The sequence below is a fragment of the Rana temporaria genome, chromosome 7, assembly GCF_905171775.1.
Source record: "Rana temporaria chromosome 7, aRanTem1.1, whole genome shotgun sequence".
NCBI classification, from domain to species: Eukaryota; Metazoa; Chordata; class Amphibia; order Anura; family Ranidae; genus Rana; species Rana temporaria.
Window position 1 is genome coordinate 192841889 of NC_053495.1, and position 26013 is coordinate 192867901.

Genomic DNA, 26013 nt, shown 5'->3' on the forward strand with positions numbered 1-26013 from the left:
GTGGAATGTTATGTAATGGTCAAGTCAATCACCTGACCTGAATCCGATTGAGCATGCATTTCACTTGCCGAAGACAAAACTGAAGGAAAAATGCCCCAAGAACATGCAGGAACTGAAGACAGTTGCAGTAGAGGCCTGGCAGAGCATCACCAGGGATGAAACCCAGCGTCTGGTGATGTCAACGCGTTCCAGACTTCAGGCTGTAACTGACTGCAAAGGATTTGTGACCAAGTATAAAAAAGTGAAAGTTTGATTTATGATTGTTAATCTGTCCCATTACTTTCGGTCCCTTAAAAAGTGGGAGGCACGTATACAAACTGTTGTAATTCCTACACCGTTCACCTGATTTGGATGTAAATACCATCAAATTAAAGCAAAAAGTCTGCAGTTAAAGTGGAGTTCCACCCATAAATATAACATTACATCAGTAGTTTTAAAAAAATGTCATTAGTCCTTTACGAAAATTTTTTTTTTTTTTAGATGCCTTCAAAGTGTTGTTGCTAGGCAGAATAGTTAATCTTCCCACTTCCTGCACCTAGGTGCTTAATGCTTCCTAACCTACACCGCACAGACTCCTGGGAATGTAGTGGGTGTAACTTTCCAGGAGTCTGTCCACTCCCCAGTCTCAAAGAATCATGTGACTTGGACAGCACAGGTGCTGAAACCTGATCTGACACTGCTTGTGCAGCACTGAGCATGTGCAAGATCTGCAAGGCTGAAATCCAGGAAGTCATACAGTCTGGCTTCATGATGCCCACACTTAAAATGGCCCCAGTCAATTTCTATTTTATAAAGTGTCTAAATGCTGTAACAACCTAACAAAACGGACCTTAGTTTACAGACTAACTTTACTAGAATACATTAAGCTTGTGTATTACAGGGGTATTTATATATAAAAAGTGAAATTGTGGCCGGAACTCCGCTTTAAAGCACATCTTGTTTGTTTCGTTTCAAATCCATTGTGGTGGTGTATAGAGCTAAAAGGATTAGAATTGTGTCCCAATATTTATGGACCTGACTGTAGGTACTGCTCCTTTTGCTGAGTTTTAAAGGAAAACATTTAACTACGACCTGCACTGAAATGCTCGGAGAGCCGCTCTAAAGCACTAAAACCCCTGTTCCGGTGATTCACACTGATATGTATGCCGGCTTCTCTAATACTCATCGAGAAGTATCATGTATAAACAATGTAAAAGAGACCACACTCCTAACAGCCTGATCTCAAATATTAGTAAGGAGCGGCCTCAGCTCCTCCCAAGCCATGTTTCGCCCAACCCAGGGCTTAGTCGTAGACTTCTATGAGTAAGCCCTTGGGGCAGGGTAAAATGCACCAGGGGCTGTGGCTGGGGAGGAGCCGAGGTTAAGCCCATTCCTTACTATTATCTGAAATCGGGCTGGTGAGAGTGCAGCCTTGATAAATAGTTAAAACATTTAAAGTGGTTGTAAACCCACTTTTTTTACTTTAGCCTACAGGTAAGCCTATAATAAGGCTTACCTGTAGGTATAAAGAATATCTCCTAAACCTGTACGGTTTAGGAGATATTCCCCTCGCAATGCGCCACTGATTGCAGCGGTGCATGCACAGGGGGGATCCTCGGCTGAAGGGCCGGCCCCGCCGACCCATGCCGGATTGAAATCTCCCGCGCGCATGGACCAGGTAAGTTCCCTACCTCGTTCCGAGGTAAGTATTTCATAATGAGCTAATATGTGGTGCCTACTAGCTCATTATGGCTTTTGCCTTGCTGGGATAAAAAAAAAATGTATATGCGGGTTTACAACCGCTTTAACTAATCTTAGAATTGAAAGGAATGTGGTGTTATTTCCATTTCTCTAGTTCGGCTGTTTAGTAATTATTGCCACCCCTAAGGATTGTTTCAAAGTGGACTGATGCTGCGTACACACGATCATTTTTCGGCATGAATTAAAACAAAGTTTTTAAAAACGTCATTTAAAATGATTGTGTGTGGGCTACACATAATTTTCCGGCTTCTGATTTATTCTATTTTTCGGGTTTGTAAAAAATGATTGTGTGTGGGCAAAAACGACGTTTTAAACCCGCGCATGCTCAGAAGCAAGTTATGAGACGGAATCGCTCGTTCTGGTAAAACTACCCTTCATAATGGAGTAAGCACATTCATCACGCTGTAACAGACAGAAAAGCGCAAATCGTCTTTTACTAACACGGAATCAGCTAAAGCAGCCCAAAGGCAAATAGAACTTTCCCTTTAGAGTGCCGTCATACGTGTTGTACGTCACCGCGCTTTGCTAGATCATTTTTTTAAAACGATGGTGTGTAGGCAACGTCGTTTTAATGATGAAGTGGGGAAAACTTCGTTTTTTGGACATGCTGAAAAACAACGTTTTTTTTCCATTCTGAAAAATGATCGTGTGTACGCGGCATAAGGCCCTAGGGCAGGGTAAAATGCACCAGGGGCTGTGGCTGGGGAGGAGCCGAGGTTAAGCCCATTCCTTACTATTATCTGAAATCGGGCTGGTGAGAGTGCAGCCTTGTTAAATAGTTAAAACATTTAACTAATCTTAGAATTTAAAGGAATGTGGTGTTATTTCCACTTCTCTAGTTCTGCTGTTTAGTAATTATTGCCACCCCTAAGGATTGTTTCAAAGTGGACTAAGAATAAATGTCTACTTTATCACAAGCCTTTTCTAATCTGTAAGAAAAACTGCAAAGTTTACCCTAATACTAACTTTTCTCCTGTTCTAGGGTGTCTCAGATTGGATGCTCAAGAAAAGGCAACCAATCATTGGCTTTGCAGCTCAAGTGAAGGCAACCAATCAATGGCTTTACAAGTCAAGTAAAGGCAGCCAATCAATGGCTTTACAGGTCAAGTAAAGGCAACCAATCAATGGCTTTACAGCTCAAGTAAAGGCAGCCAATCAATGGCTTTGTGGGCAATCTATAGAATTAGAGGTCTCATTCCTGGTCCCTATTGTTTCCCACATCATATAGAGGAAGTTGATATATACAGTACATATGGATACCCTCCACCCTCCATGTGTTCCAAGCTTTCTCCAGGTAAACATGTTGCTTGGATGTTCTTCTTTCAACCATCTTGTGACCAGGAAATCGCTCAGTAGGATTAGATTTTGGGAACATTAACATAAAACATATGTGGAACGTTATCTACATCTGATGTTCTTATTCTTCTTGAGCCTAGGAACGTGCTGAAATTTTCTTAAACCTTTGACATGGTGTCCTCCAGACATCCATCCTGAAACTCACCACCTATACATATGGTTCACCTTGCACATCTGTTTCCTATTATCCATTTCAGCAGCGATCTTCAGAGGGAAAATCTAGGGCCAGATCCACAGAGAGAGTACGCCGGCGTATCTACTAATACGCCGGCGTACTTTCAAATTTGCTGCGTCGTATCTTTAGTTTGAATCCTCAAACCAAGATACGACGGCATCTGGGTTCGATCCGACAGGCGTACGGCTTCGTACGCCTTCGGATCGTAGATGCAATACTTCGGCGTCCGCTGGGTGGAGTTCGCGTTGTTTTCCGCGTAGGGTATGCAAATTAGCTTTTTCCGACGATCCACGAACGTACGCGCGGCTGTCGCATTCTCTTACGTAGTCTCTAGTCGGCTTTTTCTGGCGTATAGTTAAAGCTGGTATTTTGCAACGTATAGTTAGACTTGCTATGTTAAGTATGGCCGTCGTTCCCGCGTCGAAATTTGAATTTTTTTTTTTTTTGCGTAAGTTGTCCGTGAATAGGGATGGACGTAATTCAAGTCTAAGTTAAAATGACGTTGTGACGTAATTTAGCGCAATGCACGGCGGGAAATTTAGGGACGGCGCATGCGCAGTTCATTCGGCGCAGGGACGCGCTTCATTTAAATGAAACACGCCCCCTACTCGCCGATTTGAATTAGGCACCGAGAGATACACTACACCGCCGTAACTTACGGCGCAAATTCTTTGTGGATTCAAAGAATTAAAACGTAAGTTACAGCAGCGTAGCGTATCTCACTTACGCTGCGCCCATCCAAATGTATGTGGATCTGGCCCACAGTTTTTTTTTAAGTAACACTCCATTCAAACTGAATGATGTGGAACATGCAGTACATGCTAAGGAAACAGCCTACAAACCTAAGTTTAGATACACCAAGGTCTAAAAACTTTGGATTGGAACAAAGGGGTGGTACTGGAAGGTGGGTAGGGGGTGGAACCAAGAGTGGTGCATGGTGGTGGGTAGGGGGGGTGGAGAAAATGGGTGATTTGGAAGGTGGGAGTTCCTGCACCTATTCTCTGAATAATAAATCACTGCTAAGGAATATACAGTGCCTTGAAAAAGTATTCACATCCCTTGAAATTTTCCACATTTTCTCATGTTACAACCAAAAACGTAAATGTATTTTATTGGAATTTTATGTGATAGACCAACACAGAGCGGCACATAATTGTGACGTGGAATGAAAAGGAATTAAAATGATACATGGTTTTCCAAATTTTGAGTCAATACTTTGTAGAACCTCCTTTCTCTGCAATTACAGCTGCAAGTCTTTTTGGGGATGTCTCTACCAGCTTTGCACATCTAGAGAGGGACATTTCTGTCCATTCTTCTTTGCAAAAATATCTCAAGCTCTGTCAGATTGGATGGAGAGCATCTGTGATCAGCAATTTTAAAGTCTTGTTACAGATTCTACATTGGATTTAGGTCTTGACTTTGACTGGGCCATTCTAATACATAAATATGCTTTGATCTAAACCATTCCATTGTAGCTCTGGCTGTATGTTTAGGGTCGTTGTCCTGCTGAATAGTGAACCTCCGCCCCAGTCTCAAGTCTTTTGCAGACTCTATCAGGTTTTCTTTTAAGATTGTCCTATATTTGGCTCCATCCATCTTCCAATCAACTCTGACCAGCTTCCCTGTCCCTGCTGAAGAAAAACATCCCCACAACATGATGCTGCCACCACCATGTTTCACGGTGGGGATGGTGTGTTCAGGGTGATGTGCAGTGTTAGATTTCCACCACACATATCTTTTTGCTTTTAAGCCAAACAGTTACATTTTGGTCTCATCTGACCAGAGCACCTTCTTCCACATGTTTGCTGTGTCCCCCACATGGCTTCTCGCAAGCTGCAAACAGGACTTCTTATGGATTTCTTTCAACAATGGCTTTCTTCTTGCCACTCTTCCATAAAGGGCAGATTTGTGGAGAGCACGACTAATAGTTGTCCTGTGGACAGATTCTCCCACCTGAACTGTGGATCTCTGCAGATCTTCCAGAGTTACCATGGGCCTCTTGGCTGCTTCTCTGATGAACGCTCTCCGTGCCCGGCCGGTCAGTTTAGGGGGGCGGCCATGTCTTGGTAGGTTTGCAGTTGTGCCATACTCTTTCCATTTTCGGATGATGGATTGAACAGAGCTCTGTGAGATGTTCAAAGCTTGGGATATTATTTTATAACCTAACCCTGCTTTATACTTCTCCACAACTTTATCCCTGACCTGTCTGGTGTGTTCCTTGGCCTTCATAATGCGGTTTGTTCACTAAGGTTCTCTAACAGACCTTTGAGGGCTTCACAGAACAGCTGTATTTATACTGGGGTAGATTCAGTAAGCAATTGCGTCTGCGTATCCATAGATACGCAGCGCAATTGCTTAGTTGCGCCGGCGTATCGACTTTTCTGTATTCAGAAAGCTCGATACGCCGACTGCAGCCTAAGATATGACTGGCATAAGGCTCTTATGCCGTCGTATCGCAGGCTGCATTCTTACGATGGCTGCTAGGTGGCGTTCCCGTAGTGGTCAGCGTAGAGTATGCAAATTGCATTCTCACGCCGATTCACAACCGTACGTAAGGCTGCCCATGCTATTAGCAGGGGCAGCCAATGCTACGTATACCCGTCGTTCCCGCATCACAATTTTAAAAAATTACGTCGTTTGCGTAAGTGAATCGTGAATGGCGCTGGACGCCATTTACGTTCACGTTGAAGCAAATGACGTCCTTGCGACGTCATTTACCGCAATGCACGTCGGGAAAGTTTCCCGACGGAGCATGCGCACTACGTTCGGCGCGGGAACGCGCCTAATTTAAATGATCCACGCCCCCTACGGGATCATTTAAATTACGCGCGCTTACGCCGGCCATTTTTACGGAGCGCCCACGCAAATTACGGAGCTACTGCTTCGTGAATGAAGCGTAGCGCAGGTAATTTACGGAGGCGTAGCGTTAAACCGGTACGCTGCGCCTCCGTAAGAGTGCGCAGCCCTACCTGAATCTAGGCCACTGAGATTAAATTACACACAGGTGGACTCTATGTACTAATTAGGTGACTTATGAAGGCAATTGGTTCCACTAGATTTTAGTTAGGGGTATCAGAGTAAAGAGGGCTGAATACAAATGCCCCCCCACACTTTTCAGATATTTTTTTGTAAAAAATGCTGAAAACCATTTATCATTTTTCTTCCACTTCACAATTATGTGCCACTTTGTGTTGGTCTATCACATAAAATCCCAATAAAATATATTGTGGAACATTTCAAGGGGTATGAATACTTATTCTGGGCAATTAGCTAGATTCAGGTAGTTTGCCGCAACTTTAAGGCGGCGTAGCGTATCGTATTTACGCTACGCCGCCTTAAGTCAGAGAGGCAAGTACTGTATTCTCAAAGTACTTGCCTCCTAACTTACGGCGGCGTAGCGTAAATGCGGCGGGCGCAAGCGTGCCTAATTCGAAATAGGCTGAGGGGGCGTGTTTTATGATAATATGCTTTGACCTGACGTGATTGACGTTTTTTTGGAACGGCGCATGCGCCGTCCGCCTACATTTCCCAGTGTGCATTGCGGCTAAGTACGCCGCATGGTCCTATTGATTTTGACGTGGACGTAAATGACGTAAATCCCTATTCACGGACGACTTACGCAAACAACGTAAAATTTTCGAATTTCGAAGCGGGAACGGCGGCCATACTTTAACATTACTATTCCAATTATTTGATGGAATAACTTTATGCCTGATAAAGCGTAACGTAAACGGCGTATCTGTACTGCGTCGGCCGAGCGTACGTTCGTGAATAGGCGTATCTAGTGATTTACATATTCTACCCCGACCGCAATGGAAGCGCCACCTAGCGGCCAGCCTAAATATTGCACCCTAAGATAGGACGACACAAGCCGTCGTATCTTAGATAGGTTTAAGTGTATCTCTGTTTAAGTGTATACACTTAAACTTAGGTCGGCGCAGATTCCAAGTTAGGTCGGCGCATCTACTGATACGCCAACCTAACTCTACCTGAATCTAGCTAAATGTATTTAAATACAAGGATCTGTGCCTGGGGTTCAACTTTAATAAAGCACTATAATAATACTATTTTACAGCAAGAAAATAAAACTACTAAAGTCTCATTAAAATGTATTTTCAAGATACTGTCGCATTGATAACTCAGAATGCGCTCCATAGACACACATTATACTTTCCTTTCCATAACCTTTATAGACTCCGAAATTCACTCCTCCACCCTCCCGCTCCCCAGAGTCCTCAGCACATCATTTTCCAGAGATGAATCTTCAGTAAAGTTATGCACTGAGAATTAAATGATTTATAGGTGTAAACTTGGCTAATGTGCTTTGCTGTGACAGCGCAGCGCGTCCGTCTTCCGTATAACATAACGCAGTCATTCAGACACAGAATGGTATTCACCCACCAGGACAGGAAGCTGCCAGTGACCTCATCTATTTGGTGGATTTATTCACAAGGCAATCTGAAATATTATAAAAACAGCATCTCTGCGCTTGGCGGGCTACGCGTTTTATAACAAGGCATCAGGCACTCGTAAAACCGACTGCTGTCTAACATCAGAGAGAAGTCTGATGTACTCGTAAAATCAAGATAAAAAAACGAATAATTCTAAATCTGACCTCCAGCCTTCCCATCAGTCTTGCACAGTTGTACCGGCTCCTCTCCTGTACTGAGATCTCTAAGGCCCCGTACACACGGTCGGACAAAACCGATGAGAATGGACCGAGGTTCAGTTTCATCGGACCAAACCGACCGGGTGTATAGCCCATCGGTCTGTTTTCCTTCTGTCCAAAATTTAAAACATGCTTCAAAACCGAACCGATGGACCTCTGCCCGATCGGACCAAACCGATGGTTAGTACAGAAAAGCATCGGTTCAAAACCCGCGCATGCTCAGAATCAAGTCGACGCATGCTTGGAAGCATTGAACTTCGTTTTTTTCAACACGTTGTGTGTTTTATGTCACCGCGTTCTGACCCGATCGGATTTTGAACTGATGTTGTGTACGCACATCAGGCCACTTCAGCGGTGAACCGATGAAAACGGTCCGTCGGACCATTCTCATCGGTTTTGTCCGACCGTGTGTACGCGGCCTTACTCTGATTTCACTGCACACTGTGAGCTTCTCACAATGTGCATTAGAAGCTGGAGCAAGTCAGATGGATCCCGCCTCATTTCCTGGCTGGAGGACGCTCAGTATCTTCTAGCCCAGGAGTGTCCAACTCAGGGCCCGGCCAGTGCACAAACTGCACGCTAACTTTTTAATACATTTTTCTCCCACTGTTTGTCACTCTTTCACTTTTGTGTGTCTATTTCTCATGGATGAAGGATGTGAGTCTTCGAGCTTTCCATCTAGAAGGTGGATGTGTGGCCCTCAGGTTCCTTCCTCTCCTGCCCCTGGGGGGGGTCTCTCTTTGGGAGATGGGTAAAGTAGTTATTCCTGCGCTACAGTGGAAACTATTAGCCGGATTCAGAGAGACATACGCCGCGTAAGTCCATGGATGCGCCGTCGTATCTATGCGCCGTATTCTTGTACTAAGATACGCCTGAATTTCGGCTTCCTACGATCAACGTAAGTCTCCTACGCCGTCGTATCTTGGGTGCATATTTACGCTGGCCGCTAGGGGCGCTTCCATTGATTTACGCGTCGAATATGTAAGTGAGCTAGATACGCCGATTCACGAACGTAGTTGCGCCCGGCACATGAGTATACGCCGTTTACGTAAGGCGTACGTCCGGCGTAAAGATAAACCACCAAATAGGAGGCGCAACCAATGCAAAGCTATGGACGACAGAACAGCCGTCGGATTTTACGTTGTTTACGTAAGTCGTACGTGAATGGGGCTGGGCGTAGGTTACGTTCACGTCATTGCCATTGAGCCGTTGTATCTTACGGCGTAAATTCGACTTGATTCTGAGCATGCGCACGCATGCGCCGTTCGTAGGGCCATGCATTGACATGGGGTCACGATTCATTATAATACAACACACCCACTACCTGCCTACTTTGAATTAGGCGGGCTTACGCCGGCCCATTTACGCTTCGCTGACGTAACTTAGGGAGCAAGTGCTTTGTGAATACTGTACTTGCCTCTCTATGTTACGTTGGCGTAGCGCATATGAGCTGTGCTACGCCCGTATAAACTTACGCCGATTTACCTGAATCTGGCTGTATGTGTGCAGAGGGTAAAGGTGCGGCAACTACCGTATGGGCCAACCCAATTTTTTCCATGTCTCTTTGGGAGAGCCCCTCCACCAAGTATTCGAAGGTCGGCTTTGGTTGACCAAGAAGAACGGGGTCTGCCAGGCCTTCTGGCTAAGCAGAACATTGGAGCCCTATGTCCCTGTCAGGAGCCTTGCACCCCAGGGGATCAGGGTAGAGGTCCTACCCCTCCAGGGGGTGGACTAAAGACACACCCTTAAGTGTACTCTTTAGTGTGTTAGCACATGCACGTTCTTTGTTCACTTAACCCACGTACACAAAATGGGGATTCTCGGCAGAAAAAGTCTGATGAGAGCTCTTGGTCGGGAATTCCGACGGTGTGTATGCTCCATCAGACTTTTTCTGTCGAGAATTCCGACAGAAATAGATTGAAGCCTCGTACACACGTTTACTCGGAAAGAACCAGCAAGAAAACAGAGCTTTCTTGCCGAGTATACCGACCGTGTGTGCGAGGCTTTCAGGTTCCTCGTCAAGAAAACTGCCTAAAATCTCGACGAGAAAAATAGAGAACTTGCTTGGTTGTTTTCCTGCCGAGAAACCCGAGAGTGTGTATACTTGCCTGTCGCCATGGAAACCCGCGCATGCTCGAAATGACTTTAACGCATGCACGGTAGATTCCTAGGCATAGGTAGGGTGCAGCAAGATGGCGGCGACGGCATCGAATGTGACGAGCGCATGCTCGTCGTACGCGATGACGTCACTGCGTTATTGCCTTTCAAAAGATCCACGGTGTCTGTACACTCGGGGGGCGCGAGATTCTTGCCAAGAATCTCGTCAGGAAAATCAAGGGTTTTTTCCTGACGAGATTCTGGCCCGTGTGTACAGAGCTTGAGAGCTGGTTCCGACTGACTTATCCTGTTGGAAATCCTAATCGTGTGTACGGGGCTATACAGGTTTTTTCCGTTTAGATTTTTGCACCATGGGACAGGGGTGGGACAGGGCGCTTTAAATTTGTTTTATTTTCATATTTATTTTACTTTTTATTTTTACACTGTCCCTTTTAAAAAAAAAAATTTTTTTTATCACATTTATTCCTATTACAAAGAATGTAAACATCCCTTGTAATAGAAAAAAAAGCATGACAGGACCTCTTTAATGTGAGATCTGCAGTCAAAAATACCTCAGATCTCACATTTACACTTAAATACAATAAAAAATAAACTTTTTTTTCCCCCTTTAAAGCGGATGTGCCACTAAAAAAAAATATTAAAAGCCAGCAGCTACTAATACTGCAGCTGCTGACTTTTAATATTAGGACACTTACCTGTCCTGGAGTCCAGCGCCGTCCGCAGCAGAGGACGAGCGATCGCTCGTCTCTCTGCTGCTCCCCCCGCCATCCTCAGTGAGGGAACCAGGAAGTGAAACGCTACTGCTTCACTACCCGGTTCCCTACGGCGCATGTGCGAGTTGCGCTGCACCGCTGATTGGCTCCCGCTGTGCTCTGGGAGCCGAGTGTTCCCAGAGCACAACGGGAGGTGACGTTCTGCCCGCAGAAAACCCGAAACTGTGTGGCCGGAAGTGGGTGCAAATACCTGTCTTTAGAGTTCCACTTTAGGGTGGAGCTCCGCTTTAAGGCCATTGGGCGGAAGTGACGTTTGAAGTTGTTTCTGTCATCCAACGTCATTGAGTCGAGTGGGGGGGGGGGCCATCATTCCCTCACTCGACTCACAGCCTCTGAGGGGAAAGCATTGGATCGTCTTCGCTGCTGTACCAGTAAGTGGTAGAGACGACCAAAATGCGGTGGAAGGGGGGGGTGGTCACCTCTCCCGCCGCCAATAAAAGTGATCTCGTGGCAAATCCACTTTTATCTGAAAGAGGACTGCCTGCTGTTTCAGAAAATACCGGGGTTATGGCAGTTATCTTCTGCCATAACAACGGTATTCTACGTTCCTGGTGGTCTAGGGTGGTGGCCATCCCTGGTGGTCCTGGCAGCATCCTGGTGGTCCTGGGTGGGCATCCGCGGGGGGGCTGAGCTGATAAACAATCAGCACAGACCCGTACCTCCCAACTTTTTGAGATGGGAATGATGGACACCTATTAGCAAAAGTATGCAGGCATAGGACACACCCCCTGCCACGCCCCCCTTAAAGGGAAATTATCCAAAAGATGATTAAACACACAAGTCTTTTTTTTTTTTACCACTACTATTCCTTTATACTGGGTTCTGACATTTACAAATGCAGCAATTTAGAAATCAGATGAAAGGTTTAGCACTGGGAAACACTATTTGGCAGATAAAAAGTGCATTTTATATTCAACTATATAGATCAGACCAAAATGAGGGACAAATGAGGAGGAATGAGGGACAGAGGGACATTGCTCCAAATTAGGGACAGTCCCTTGAAATCAGGAACAGTTGGGAGCTATGCAGACCCCCCCTGTCAGGAGAGCCGCCGATCGGCTCTCCTTTAGTCACATCTGTCAGACGCGAGTGAGGAAAAGCCGATAAACAGCTCTTCCTGTTTACCTTGTGATCGGCCGTGATTGGACATGGCTGATCACGTGGTAAAGAGTCTCCGTCAGAGGCTCTTTACCGAGATCAGTGTAGCGGTTTGTCAGACTGTCGCCCCCTCTTGGCTCCATCCCCTTTGCCCTACCCTTGTATACCCCACCTTTTTAATGAAGCGCCCATCAATGCACCCTACCAGCACCCATCAATGCAGCCTACCAGCGCCCATCAATGCAGCCTGCCAGCGCCCATCAATGCAGCCTACCAGCGCCCATCAATGCAGCTTACCAGTGCCCATCAATGAATGTTTGTTTGCTTCCATACATTCGAGAGTCAGGACACAGACACAGTCATCTGCCGCCGCTGCACTTTTATTAAGGTGAGAGACATCAGTCTCCATAGGGGTGCGCAGCCTATCACATTGGGGTGTACGCCCCAAAGCTCAAACACATATGTGTGTATGTATGTAGTAGGGTAGAGGTTGGTGTCAGTAGAGCAGTGGATTGGTTTAATTGTTTATATATTTATTTTTTTCAATTTTATTAAAAAAAACATTTTTTTTTCCAATTACGTTTTTTGTTATTATTTTTTAATAGGGGGAGGGGTGGGGGCTTTGGTGAAATATCAGGGACAGTGAATTCCCAGTTCCTTTCTCAGCGAATGAATGGGAAGTGCTCTGTGCTGAGCGACTTCCTGGTCATTCACAAGCTGAAGTTGTGTTTCCTATGCTTTCATTATGTATAGACACAGGAGCGATCAGGTCACACAAGGGGGGGGGGGGGTCTGGGCAGCAGGGGAATCTGCGCCACATGGGGTGATTAGGGTGTCACACATGTACAAATCATCTGAGTTTACATTATTTCTAATGCGGAAATTTGCTTTGATATACAAGTGCTTTGGATTACAAGCATGTTTCTGGAAAAAATGATGCTCGCAATCCAAAGTTTTACTGTATATTACATTTACATTCTTGGGTTTAGTTATGCTTTGATTGACCTGCACAATGTGTCACATTCGTTTGGGATTGACCTTTGGAATTTGGGGTTCTGTCCATTAACATAAAACAGAGAAGGAGGATTTAGCACCAAATCCCGATAAAAGATGGAGATATGAGACGTTTATTTAGCTGGAATTAAATATTTTGGCTGAAGGAAAAGAATGCTGATAATTTTTTTAACAATGGTGCTAATAGAAATGCAGATGTTTGTCTTAAATGCTGGGAATAATGTGCAGAGCTTTTTAACCACTTGACAACCGGGCCTATTTTGGCACTTCTCTCCTTCATGTAAAAATCTAAATTTTTTGCTAGTTTCACTTTTCATATTTTTATATTTGTTTTCACTTATAGAAGCCTGCAATGATAAATTAACAAAAATAGATATTCATTTCAAAGACAGAATACAGACTTTGTGAAATCTGCAATCTGTGTAGCTAGCGTGGGCAGATGATTGAAATCTGCGTCCTTCCCGATCACCCTATCATATTTTTATGGAAAGTCTGAATGTGAAAATTAAATAGGAAAATATTTGGGTTAGATAAGAGCGCTAAGCTCACTTGCAAAAACACTTCTCGCTAAAAGCCAGCCACAAGCCAATTAGATTATATGAAGAAATACTTGAATTTGTGACAATAATGAGCGGAAATGTGTTACCCATCATGCACAGTGAAGGGATTTTCTCAATATCATTACTAGATTATTGTGTCTTCCCACATTAAATAGCCCACTAATCCCCGGAACTAGCACTTTTTCAAAAGTCCTGATGAGGTCCCCAAAAAAAAATCGATAAAACTCATTGTCAGGTCACCTGTGGCCAGATGACAGATGCACCCAGGGCCGGATTTGCTCTCCCTGCCGCCCCAAGGCCAGGTTCCACAATGCACCCCCTCCCCGCCAACCGACCCCCCCCCCCAAATCAACGGAGAATGTGGGGCACGGTTAGATCAAATATGTTTTGTTTGTTTTTTTACTTTTTTATCACTTTTTTTATTTTTATTTATTTGTAGCTTGTCGCTTACTTTTTAAAATGTTCTTATTATTTTTCTTATTATTTTTTTATTCTTTACTTTTTATCAATTTGATTATTATTTCTTAATATTTATTTATTCTTTATCAATTTTTTTTCACTTAACTTTTTTGCTATCACACAGGAGAAAACTATTTCCTGTGTGATAGAAATTGGAGGTGACATGTTCTCTTTATTGACCCTGTCACCTCCAAAACAGGAGTCCTAGCACTGTGCTAGAACTCCTGTGACAGCTGAGATGGGAAGAGCACAGCTCTCCCCTCTCACTGTGTACATCAGCAGCAGGGACAGGAGACAGACTCGGTGGCCGGGGGGGGGGACGGAGTCCCGAAGACAGAGCCAGCAGAGAGAGGTATGTGGGGTGGGGGAGAGGGGAGAACGGACGGGAGCACATATTTCGTGTGACATTGCCGCAATCACTTGTTAACGAGCGAGCGGATTCCCCCATAACTTACCGCCCTAACTGTATGTTCCGGGCGTCGGGGGACTCCATGCCACTGCCGCCCCTTGGAGCTCTGCCGCCCCAAGGCCTGGCCTCAGTGGCTTGTGGGAAATCCGGGCCTGGATGCACCCCGTTGGAGTCAGGAGTGCACCACGAGGTAGGGAACCCTATGGCAGACTGCTGCAGATGGAACACAGAGTGCATATGGAAGATATGGAAGGCAGGTCCACTCGAGCACAAACAGGGATCTCACAGGAAGCTTGAGCCCAAGATTCCCCAGGGTGCGGAATCTGTCACAAAGACTGTTATCGCCAAACAGTATGTTCTTTCCCGGGCGCTCGGGTTCGGAACATTGTAGATTGCATGGACAGATTATTGGACGGCGCTGGAGAGGACCCAGCTGTCATTGTATATATCGTACCAATGACAAAGTTAGAGAAAGATGGAGCGCCCTACAAAATAATTTCAGGGACTTAGGGGCTATATTGAAGAAAAGGTCCCCCAAGGCAATATTTTCTAAAATACTGCCTGCACCTCGAGCTACACCAGAGAGATAGCAAGAGCTTATGGTACTTAAAGGGGAGTTCCACCCACAATTTCACTTTTTAAATATAAATACCCCTGTAATACACAAGCTTAATGTATTCTAGTAAAGTTAGTCTGTAAACTAAGGTCCGTTTTGTTAGGTTGTTACAGCATTTACATAGTTTATAATCTAGAAATAGACCGTGGCCATCTTAAAGCGGTTCTCCACCCTAAAGTGGAGTCCCGCTGATCGGAACCCTCCCCCCCTCCGGTGTCACATTTGACACCTTTCAGGGGGGAGGAGGGTGCAGATACCTGTCTAAAGACAGGTATTTGCACCCACTTCCGGCCCGGCATTCACGGGCAAAAGACGGGCATTCCGTCACTTCCCGTCACCCCCCCCCCCGTTGTGTGCTGGGAACACTCGGCTCCCAGCACACAGCGGGAGCCAATCGGCGGGCGTGGCGCGACTCGCGCATGCGCCATAGGGAACCGGGCAGTGAAGCCGCAGCGCTTCACTTCCTGGTTCCCTCAGCGTGGATGGCGGGGGGAGCAGCAGAGAGACGAGCGATCGCTCGTGCTCTGCTGCGATCGGCGCTGGACTCCAGGACAGGTAAGTGTCCTAATATTAAAAGTCAGCAGCTGCAGTATTTGTAGCTGCTGGCTTTTAATATGTTTTTCCCATGGCACATCCGCTTTAAGTGTGGGCATCATGAAGCCAGACTGTATGACTTCCTGGATTTCAGCTTTGCAGATCTCGCACATGCTCAGTGCACAAGCAATGTAATAGGTTTCAGTCAGGTTTGCAAGGACTACTGGGAAACATGATGCCTATCCCAGAAACCCTTGCAAATAGCCTAGGCAAATAAGGAGGAGGAAGTAATGAAGGACTACAAAATAAAGGTATTTACAAGCAACATATTAAATAAAAATTGTCCATTCTGAACACTATGAGATTAGAGCATGCAGCACAGACAAACATAAAAAAATGGGTGGAACTCCACTTTAACAAGTGAACTGGTGCAGGGAGGAGGGGTTTGGCTTCATGGCGAACTGGACTGACTTTTCAGGCGGTTACCATCTTTATAGTAGTGACGGATTGCACTTACATGGGAGGGGTGAAGCTTTCTTGGGATTGAAGATGGCCAAAATGTTGGAAGAAAATTTAAACTAGGTGATGAGGAGGATGGATTAGAGAGACGATTTGCTAGAAAATATGAAGGAGAGGATCTTTAATTCAAGCCATCATGACAGGAATCCACTACGTCATCAATCTCTTAAAAGATTCTCATAAGCAGCTTCTGAATCACCAACTATCAATTTGGTTGGACAAACAAGACAACTGGCTGTTCCTAGAAGAAGACTTAACAAAATGTATGAGGAACTCTCCTAGGGGCCAGGTACGGCTATACCAACACAGGTCCCTACACTGGTGGCAGCTGCCACTCCAGTAACCGGAGGATCTTCGTATCAGCCCTCAATTTACCTTTCTGCAGCTCCTGAATCACCATCAATGGTATTGGATAGGGTTGTCCCGATACCGATACTAGTATCGGTATCGGGACCGATTCCGAGTTTTTTCGGCGGTACTCAGACGCCGATACCCCGCCCCGATACACAAATAGAATACTTGCCGCCGACCGCCGCCGCCGCCGACCGCCGCAGACCGCCGCATTCCGCCGCCGACTGCCGCAGACCGCCGCCACCGAAGCCGCAATCCGCCGCGATCCGCCGCCATTCGCCGCATCCACGCTTCCGCCGACTGTGTAATACGGGCGGGAACATTACAGCTTTGAATAGCTGTAATGATTTCGCACCACGCATAGACACTCCCCCTCGCTCGGGTGAACTGTCCAATCCCGAGCGAGGGGGAGTGTCTATACGCAGCGCGGCGCCAATCATTACAGCGATTCAAAGTTGTAATGTTCCCACCCGTATTACACAGTCGGCGGCAGCGGGGATGCAGGTAAGCGTGACATGGCTGTATGGGGGGAGACGCTGGCTGTATGGGGGGAGACGCTGGCTGTATGGGGGGAGACGCTGGCTGTATGAGGGGAGACGCTGGCTGTATGGGGGGACGCTGGCTGGATGGGGGGTGACGCTGGCTGGATGGGGGGTGACAATGGCTGGATGGGGGGTGACAATGGCTGCATGGGGGGTCACAATGGCTGGGGAATACATTGCTGGATGGGGGGTGACAATGGCTGCATGGGGGGAGACATTGCTGCATGGGGGGATACAATGGCTGGATGGGGGGATACATGGCTGCATGGGGGGAGACAATGGCTGCATGGGGGGTGACAATGGCTGGGGGAATACATTGCTGGATGGGGGGTGACAATGGCTGGATGGGGGGATACATTGCTGCATGGGGGGAGACAATGGCTGGATGGGGGGTGACGCTGGCTGGATGGGGGGTGACGCTGGCTGGATGGGGGTGACAATGGCTGGATGGGGGGTGACAATGGCTGCATGGGGGGTGACAATGGCTGGGGGAATACATTGCTGGATGGGGGGTGACAATGGCTGGATGGGGGGATACATGGCTGCATGGGGGGTGACAATGGCTGCATGGGGGGTGACAATGGCTGCATGGGGGGTGACAATGGCTGCATGGGGGGTGACAATGACTGCATGGGGGGAGACAATGGCTGCATGGGGGGAGACAATGGCTGGATGGGGGGATACATGGCTGCATCTGTGGGGGGACATCGCTGCATTTGGGGACACATTTTAAAAAAAGTATCGGTATTCGGTATCGGCGACTACTTGAAAAAAAGTATCGGTACTTGTACTCGGTCCTAAAAAAGTGGTATCGGGACAACCCTAGTATTGGACAAAGAAGATAATTGGCTTTTTCCTAGAAGACTCAACAAAAAGCCTGAGGAACCCTCCTAGGGGCCAGGTACGGCTGTACCAACACAGGTCCCTACACTGGTGGCAGCTGCCACTCCAGCAACCGGAGGGTCTTCCCATCAGCCCGCTATTTCCCTTTCTGCAGCTTCTTCAGAAGCTTTAGGGTTCGACATTACATCGCCCAAACATAATCACCTGTAAAAAAGTGCATGAGATGTTGTTGGTAAACAGCCTTCGAGGCCCAGGGGGAACCAAACCAAGTCCTCCGAAAGCTGCCTCATATTCAAAAGTTGAGAGTGTAAATAAGCTTTAAGGTCAATCAAAAATATCACATTCTAAAGGGTAAGGTAGAACAAGGGGGAGTATGGAAGAGGGAGAGAGGGAGGAAAGGAGGGGAGGTGGGGGTAAGGAAGGGGTGTGGGGGTTCCCCCCAACCCTCACCCCCCTTCTTCCTCCAACCTTCCCTCCACGCTGGCGGCCCCGCTCATGAGTCAGGGCTCTTAACGCTGCCTGAGCACAGCAGCATTAAGGTTCCCTGTTCCTCAAAACTGGGGTAATGCATTGGGCAAGTTAGGCGGTTGCGAGGCCCCTGTGAGTGTGAGGCCTTAAGTGACCACCTAATTTGCCTAATTATAGAGCCGCCTCTGTGTAGCAGGCACTTGGATGGGCTCAGCTGGCTCCGAACCTGAGCTGCATATGCACAGTTTCGAGCCGAGCGTCACATCCATATTTTTTACTGGCAACCTTTGCCTCTTACTGGCATTTACTGGCAGGAGAAAAGTGCCCATTTTTTTTACTGGCTGCCAGTAAAAATACTGGCGGTTGGCAACACGGACACCCAACTATTTCACTATCTCAAATTGTTTACACCTCCAAAGTGAGGAAATCCTTCATTGTCACCAGGGTCTCCAGAAAGAGTGCCCCCATTGTAAAGTCTCCCCCCTATTACTGTTCTGGAGACCACCCACAATTTGGGATTTTGACGGGTGTTTTAATCCCTCTCTACCCTATCCAAAACTAAAATAAAAGTTTTGCCTTGAGTTATACTTTAACCACTTCCCGACCTCCTCATGTACATTTACGTCGGCAGATTGGCACGGACAGGCACAATCACGTACCTGTACGTCCTCTGCTAGACGTGGGTGGGGGTTCCGATCGGGACCCCCCCCCGGTACATGCGGAGGTCGGGTCCGCTCGGGGAGCGATCCGGGACGACGGCACGGCTGTTTGTTTATAGCCGCTCCGTCACGATCGCTCCCCGTGCTTCACTGTGGCGGCGCATCGATCGGGTGATTCCCTTTATAGGAGAGACTCGATCGATGACGTCATTCCTACAGCCACACCCCCCTACACTAGTAAACACATACACAGTGATCCCTAAATGTTACAGCGCCCCCTGTGTTTAACTCCCAAACTGCAACTGTCATTTTCACAATAAACAATGCAATTTATTTTTTGCTGTGAAAATGACAATGGTCCCAAAAATGTGTCAAAATTGTCCGAAGTGTCCGCCATAATGTCGCAGTCACGAACAAAATCGCTGATCGCCGCCATTACTAGTAAAAAAAATAAAAATGCTAAAAAACTATCCCCTATTTTGTAAACGCTATAAATTTTGCGCAAACCAACCGATAAACGATTATTGCGATTTTTTTTTACCAAAAATAGGTAGAAGAATACGTATCGGCCTAAACTGAGGAACATTTTTTTTTTTATATATATATGTTTTTATTACAGCAAAAAGTAAAAAATATTGCATTTTTTTCAAAATTGTCGCTCTATTTTTGTTTATAGCGCAAAAAATAAAAACCGCAGAGGTGATCAAATACCACCAAAAGAAAGCTCTATTTGTGGGGAAAAAAGGACGCCAATTTTGTTTGGGAGCCACGTCGCACGACCGCGCAATTGTCTGTTAAAGCGACGCAGTCCTGAACTGTAAAAACCCCTTGGGTCTTTAGCCAGCATATTGGTCCGGGGCTTAAGTGGTTAAAGCCTGTCACAGCCAGGAAACCAACATTTGTAGAAGAAGTTTGGCAGTGGCAGCCAATATATTCATCTCAGCGTAGGTTTGCTTTATATTAAGCGGGAATTGACGTTTTGCTGTCAGCAGCCAATGACAAATTGCATCATTCCTTTTGCACTTCTTCCAGCTGCTGAATATTAAGTAGTTGATAGTTAAGGTATAAAGGAATGTTAGAGAAATGCTTTATGGGAGAAATAAAGCATCATTCCTCGGTTCTGAGAAGCCCATTAACCACTTCACCCCCGGACCATATTGCTGCCCAAAGACCAGAGTACTTTTTGCGATTCGGGACTGCGTCGCTTTAACAGACAATTGCGCGGTCGTGCGACGTGGCTCCCAAACAAAATTGGCGTCCTTTTTTTTCCACAAATAGAGCTTTATTTTGGTGGTATTTGATCACCTCTGCGGTTTTTATTTTTTGCGCTATAAACAAAAATAGAGCGACAATTTTGAAAAAAATGAATATTTTTTACTTTTTGCCATAATAAATATCCCCCAAAAATATATAAAAAAACATTTTTTTTCCTCAGTTTAGGCCGATACGTATTCTTCTACCTATTTTTCGTAAAAAAAATCGCAATAAGCGTTTATGATTGGTTTGCGCAAAAGTTATAGCGTTTACAAAATAGGGGGTATTTTTATGTCATTTTTATTAATATTTTTTTTTTACTAGTAATGGCGGCGATCAGCGATTTTTTTTCGGTATTGCGACATTATGGCGGACACTTCGGACACTTTTGACACATTTTTGGGACCATTGGCATTTTTATAGCGATCAGTGCTATAAAAATGCATTGGATTACTATAAAAATGCCACTGGCAGTGAAGTGGTTAACACTAGGGGGCGGGGAAGGGGTTAAGTATGCCTGGGTGTGTTCTTACTGTGGGGGGGGGGGGGTGGCCTCACTAGGGGAAACACTGATCCTCTGTTCATACATTGTATGAACCGAAGATCAGCATTTCCCCCCTGACAGGACCGGGAGCTGTGTGTTTACACACACAGCTCCCGGTCCCCGCTCTGTAACGAGCGATCGCGTGTGCCCGGCGGCGATTGCGCCCGCCGGGCACACGCGCGGGGGGTGCGTGTGCGCGCCCCTAGTGGCGGCTGAAAGAGCCGACGTAGAATGACGTGGTCTCGCCCAGGAGAGCCAGCTTGCCGACGTAGAACGGCGGTTGCGCGGTCGGCAAGCAGTTAAAGAATTCATTGGTATAATGGACGGGCTTGAAAATCCTACTGGCCATTCTTGTTATTAACGACTTTGAAGTCCGTGACATGTTTAGGCAAGACAAAATGTGAGCTCAATTTCTTGTCTATTAATATTACATGAGAACAGCAAACTTATAGCACCAGTCCGGCACAAACAGAGCGTGTAAACCCAAGAACCTGTCCGAATTACTGCTGATTCCAGGATGGATTCTTTTACTGCAGGCCGGTGTATTATTTTAGCCTATAAAAGGACAGAAGTATAATTGGAAGCAGAAAGGGAAGTTAAAAACCCAGGCCTATTAACAATACCAGAATCATTAATCACCAAGATATCAATATTATTACACAGCAGAGCAAGAAAGTAATTATCAGTAATCTTTGTAACTTCTTCAAAGGGAGTAAAAAAAAAAATCCAGATGTCAATGTCTCATTGACCTTATTTGTATTGTGCAATGCCTGTATAATTATATTTCATAATCTATGCCTGTATAATTACATTTTTTAATTTATGCCCATCCCTAAAACGGTCTTAAAGCAGAGGTCTGCCAAATGTTTTTTTTTTTTTTAACCACTTCAGCCCCGGACCATTTTGCTGCTCAATGACCGGGCCAATTTTTGCGATTCGGCACTGCGTCGATTTAACTGACAATTGCGCGGTCGTGCGACGTGGCTCCCAAACAAAATTGGCGTCCTTTTTTCCCCACAAATAGAGCTTTCTTTTGGTGGTATTTGATCACCTCTGCGGTTTTTATTTTTTGCGCTATAAACAAAAATATAGCAACAATTTTGAAAAAAAAATAATATTTTTTACTTTTTGCTGTAATAAATATCCCCAAAACATATATAAAAAAACATTTTTTTCCCTCAGTTTAGGCCGATACGTATTCTTCTACATATTTTTCGTAAAACAAAATATAGGATAGTTTTATGGCATTTTTATTAATATATTTTTTTTACTAGTAATGGCGGCGATCTGCGATTTTGTATTGCTACTGTGACCTTATGGCGGACACTTCGGACACTTTTGACACATTTTTGGGACCATTGTCATTTATATAGCGATCAGTGCTATAAAAATGCATTGATTACTGTAAAAATGTCACTGGCAGTGAAGGGGTTAACACTAGGGGACGAGGAAGGGGTTAAGTATGTTCCCTGGGTGTGTCCTCAATTTTGTGCGGTGATATCTGAATGATGCCTGCAGCTACAGGCATCATTCAGATATCACCGTCTTCACCCGGCGATTCTCTACACAATAAGAACGATAAAAGCGGCAGTTCCCCCGCTTGAACATTCTTATATACAGCGGGACCTCCCGCCGCCATCCGGCACAATCGGGGGCCCGGAGAACGAATCGGCTGGCGCCAGAAGGGAGGCATAGAGATGAGGCATAGAGGCATAGAGATGACTGGTGACCAGATGGTCAGCAGTCATCTCTATGACCGTCGGAGGTACCCGGAAGTAAACAAAGCCGCAATGGCGGCCGTCGGCATGAGATCAGTGAATTTTTTTCACAATCTCATGCTTTCCAGCCTGGAGGAGAGATGTGGGGTCTTATTGACCCTGCATCTCTCCATAAAGAGGACTTGTCACACACTATTCCTATTACAAGGAATGTTTACATTCCTTGTAATAGGAATAAAAGTGATAAAAAAAAGTGTAAAAATAAAAAAATGAAGTAAAATAAAAATAAAATAAAAAAGATTATTTTTTAAAACGCCCCTGTCCCAGGTAGCTCGCGCTCAGAAGCGAACACGCACGTAAGTCCGGTCCACATATGTAAACGCCGTTCAAACCCCACATGTGAGGTATCGTCGCGTGCGTTAGAGCGTGTGCAACAATTCTAGCACTAGACCTCCTCTGTAACCCGAAAATAGTAACCTGTAAAAAAATGTAAAGCTTCGCTTATGGAGATTTTTAAGTACCGAAGTTTGGCGCCATTCCATGAGTGTGCGCAATTTTAAAGCGTGACATGTTAGGTATCTATTTACTCGGCGTGGTATCATCTTTCACATTATACAAAAAAATTGGGCTAACTTTACTGTTTTTTTTTTTTTTAATTCATGAAACCGTATTTTTTTCCCCCAAAAAAAGGCGTTTGAAAAATGATTGCGCAAATACCGTGCGAGAAAAAAAGCAATGACCGCCATTTTATTCCCTAGAGTGTCTGCTAAAAAACAATATATAATGTTTGGGGGTTCTGATTATTTTTCTAGCAAAAAAATTATGATTTTTTACATGAAGGAGAGAAGTGCCAAAATAGGCCCAGTGGACAAGTGGTTAATGTTGAAATTGTTGATGAAAGATATCGATGCTCCTGCGAACCCAGGGAACATACTTAACCCCTTCCCCGCCCCCTAGTGTTAACTCCTTCCCTGCCAGTGGCATTTTTATAGTAATCCAATGCATTTTTATAGCACTGATCGCTATAAAAATGCCAATGGTCCCAAAAATGTGTCAAAAGTGTCCGAAGTGTCCGCCATAATGTCGCAGTACCGGGAAAAAAAATCGCTGATCGCCGCCATTACTAGTAAAAAAAAAAATATTAATAAAAATGCCATAAAAATACCCCCTATTTTGTAAACGTTATAACTTTTGCACAAACCAATCAATAAACTCTTATTGCGATTTTTTTTAACGAAAAATATGTAGAACAATACGTATCGTCCTAAACTGAGGAAAAAAAATAATGTTTTTTTTATATATTTTTGGGGGGTATTTATTATAGCGAAAAGTAAAAAATATTACTTTTTTCAAAATTGTCGCTCTATTTTTGTTTATAGCGGCAAAAAAAAAAAAAAACGCAGAGGTGATCAAATGCCACCAAAAGAAAGCTCTATTTGTGGGGGAAAAAGGACGCCAATTTTGTTTGGGAGCCACGTCGCACGACCGCGCAATTGTCAGTTAAAGCGACGCAGTGCCGAATCGCAAAAAGTGCTCTGGTCTTTGACCAGCAATGTGGTCCGGGGTCTAAGTGGTTAAATCAATTGTAAAAAAACTATGGAAAAAAATGGAGATGAAGGTGAAAAAAATGAAGGAACCTAATTCTCAAACAAAATTTGTGCAAATACGTTGAGTTGTGAAATGCAGAAAAAGAGGCAAACTATCCATCTCTATACTTTTTTACCTTTGAGATTTATATTAGAAAATAAGTCGCTGTCTGAGCAAGTCTAGCCATGCTCAGCAATAATTTTGATCCATGGACCTCAGTCTGACTTCTAAGAACATTTGCTGAAACAAAGAATGAATGATGTGCGGGAGAATCATTGTTCACAAAATAATGCTGCGGAAAAAGTGAAGTTCCACAACACCGAATGCTTTGAATTGCCGTCTTTACAAATGTCTCTTGTGCGCAGGAACTGCGTTATACACTGTGAGGATTTATTGTGACCCTTTATTTACTCAGAGGATACAAGTATAAGATTGTACAGAAACCGTTTAATGATTAACACCAGCCATGTGTGTGAGTTTACACAGGTGGGAGTACTATCCAATATTTGGATTTACATCATAAATTTACCACTAAGTACATATTTTTTTATTTGAAAAAATGTCTACATATGGGAAAGAACCCTTGGAAATATGTAACCTTTTACTTTTTTCTTTTTTTTTCAAATTGTTCTATTTAAATGTTTTCAAGCACAATCTGCTTGCAGAAACTTTCATTTCAATCGTTATTCAAACATTTGTACTAAATTCTGAAGAATCATCAGCATTCGATAATTCCATCATTGAGCCAACTATTTTTGGGCGAAGGTACTTAACCACTTCAATACCAGGCACTTACACCCCCTTCCTGCCCAGGCCAATTTTCAGCTTTCAGTGCTGTCACACTTTGAATGACAATTGCGCGTCATGCAACACTGTACCCAAACAGAATTTTTATCATGTTGTTCCTACAAATAGAGCTTTTTTTGGTGGTATTTGATCACCTCTGCGGTTCTGATTTTTTGCTAAACAAATAAGAAAAAGACCGAAAACTGACGGCCACTGATAAGGTGGCACCGATGAGGTGGCACTGACGGGCACTGATAAGGCGGTACAGATGAGGTGGCACCAATGATGTCCACATCACGTCCACCAAAATCCACAGACATCTCCCCCACTGTAATATCCACAGACATCTCCCCCACTGTAATATCCACAGACATCTCCCCCACTGTAATATCCACAGACATCTCCCCACTGTAATATCCACAGACATCTCCCCCACTGTAATATCCACAGACATCTCCCCCACTGTAATATCCACAGACATCTCCCCACTGTAATATCCACAGACATCTCCCCCACTGTAATATCCACAGACATCTCCCCCCACTGTAATATCCACAGACATCTCACCCACTGTAATATCCACAGACATCTCCCCCCACTGTAATATCCACAGACATCTCCCCACTGTAATATCCCCAGACATCTCCCAACTGTAATATCCACAGACATATCCCCCACTGTAATATCCACAGACATCTCCCCCACTGTAATATCCACAGACATCTCCCCCACTGTAATATCCACAGACATCTCCCCCACTGTAATATCCACAGACATCTCCCCCACTGTAATATCCACAGACATCTCCCCCCACTGTAATATCCACAGACATCTCCCCCACTGTAATATCCACAGACATCTCCCCCGCTGTAATATCCACAGACATCTCCCCCCACTGTAATATCCACAGACATCTCCCCCAATGTAATATCCACAGACATCTTCCCACTGTAATATCCACAGACATCTCCCCACTGTAATATCCACAGACATCTCCCCCACTGTAATATCCACAGACATCTCCCCCCACTGTAATATCCACAGACATCTCCCCCACTGTAATATCCACAGACATCTCCCCCAATGTAATATCCACAGACATCTTCCCACTGTAATATCCACAGACATCTCCCCCACTGTAATATCCACAGACATCTCCCCCACTGTAATATCCACAGACATCTCCCTCACTGTAATATCCACAGACATCTACCCCACTGA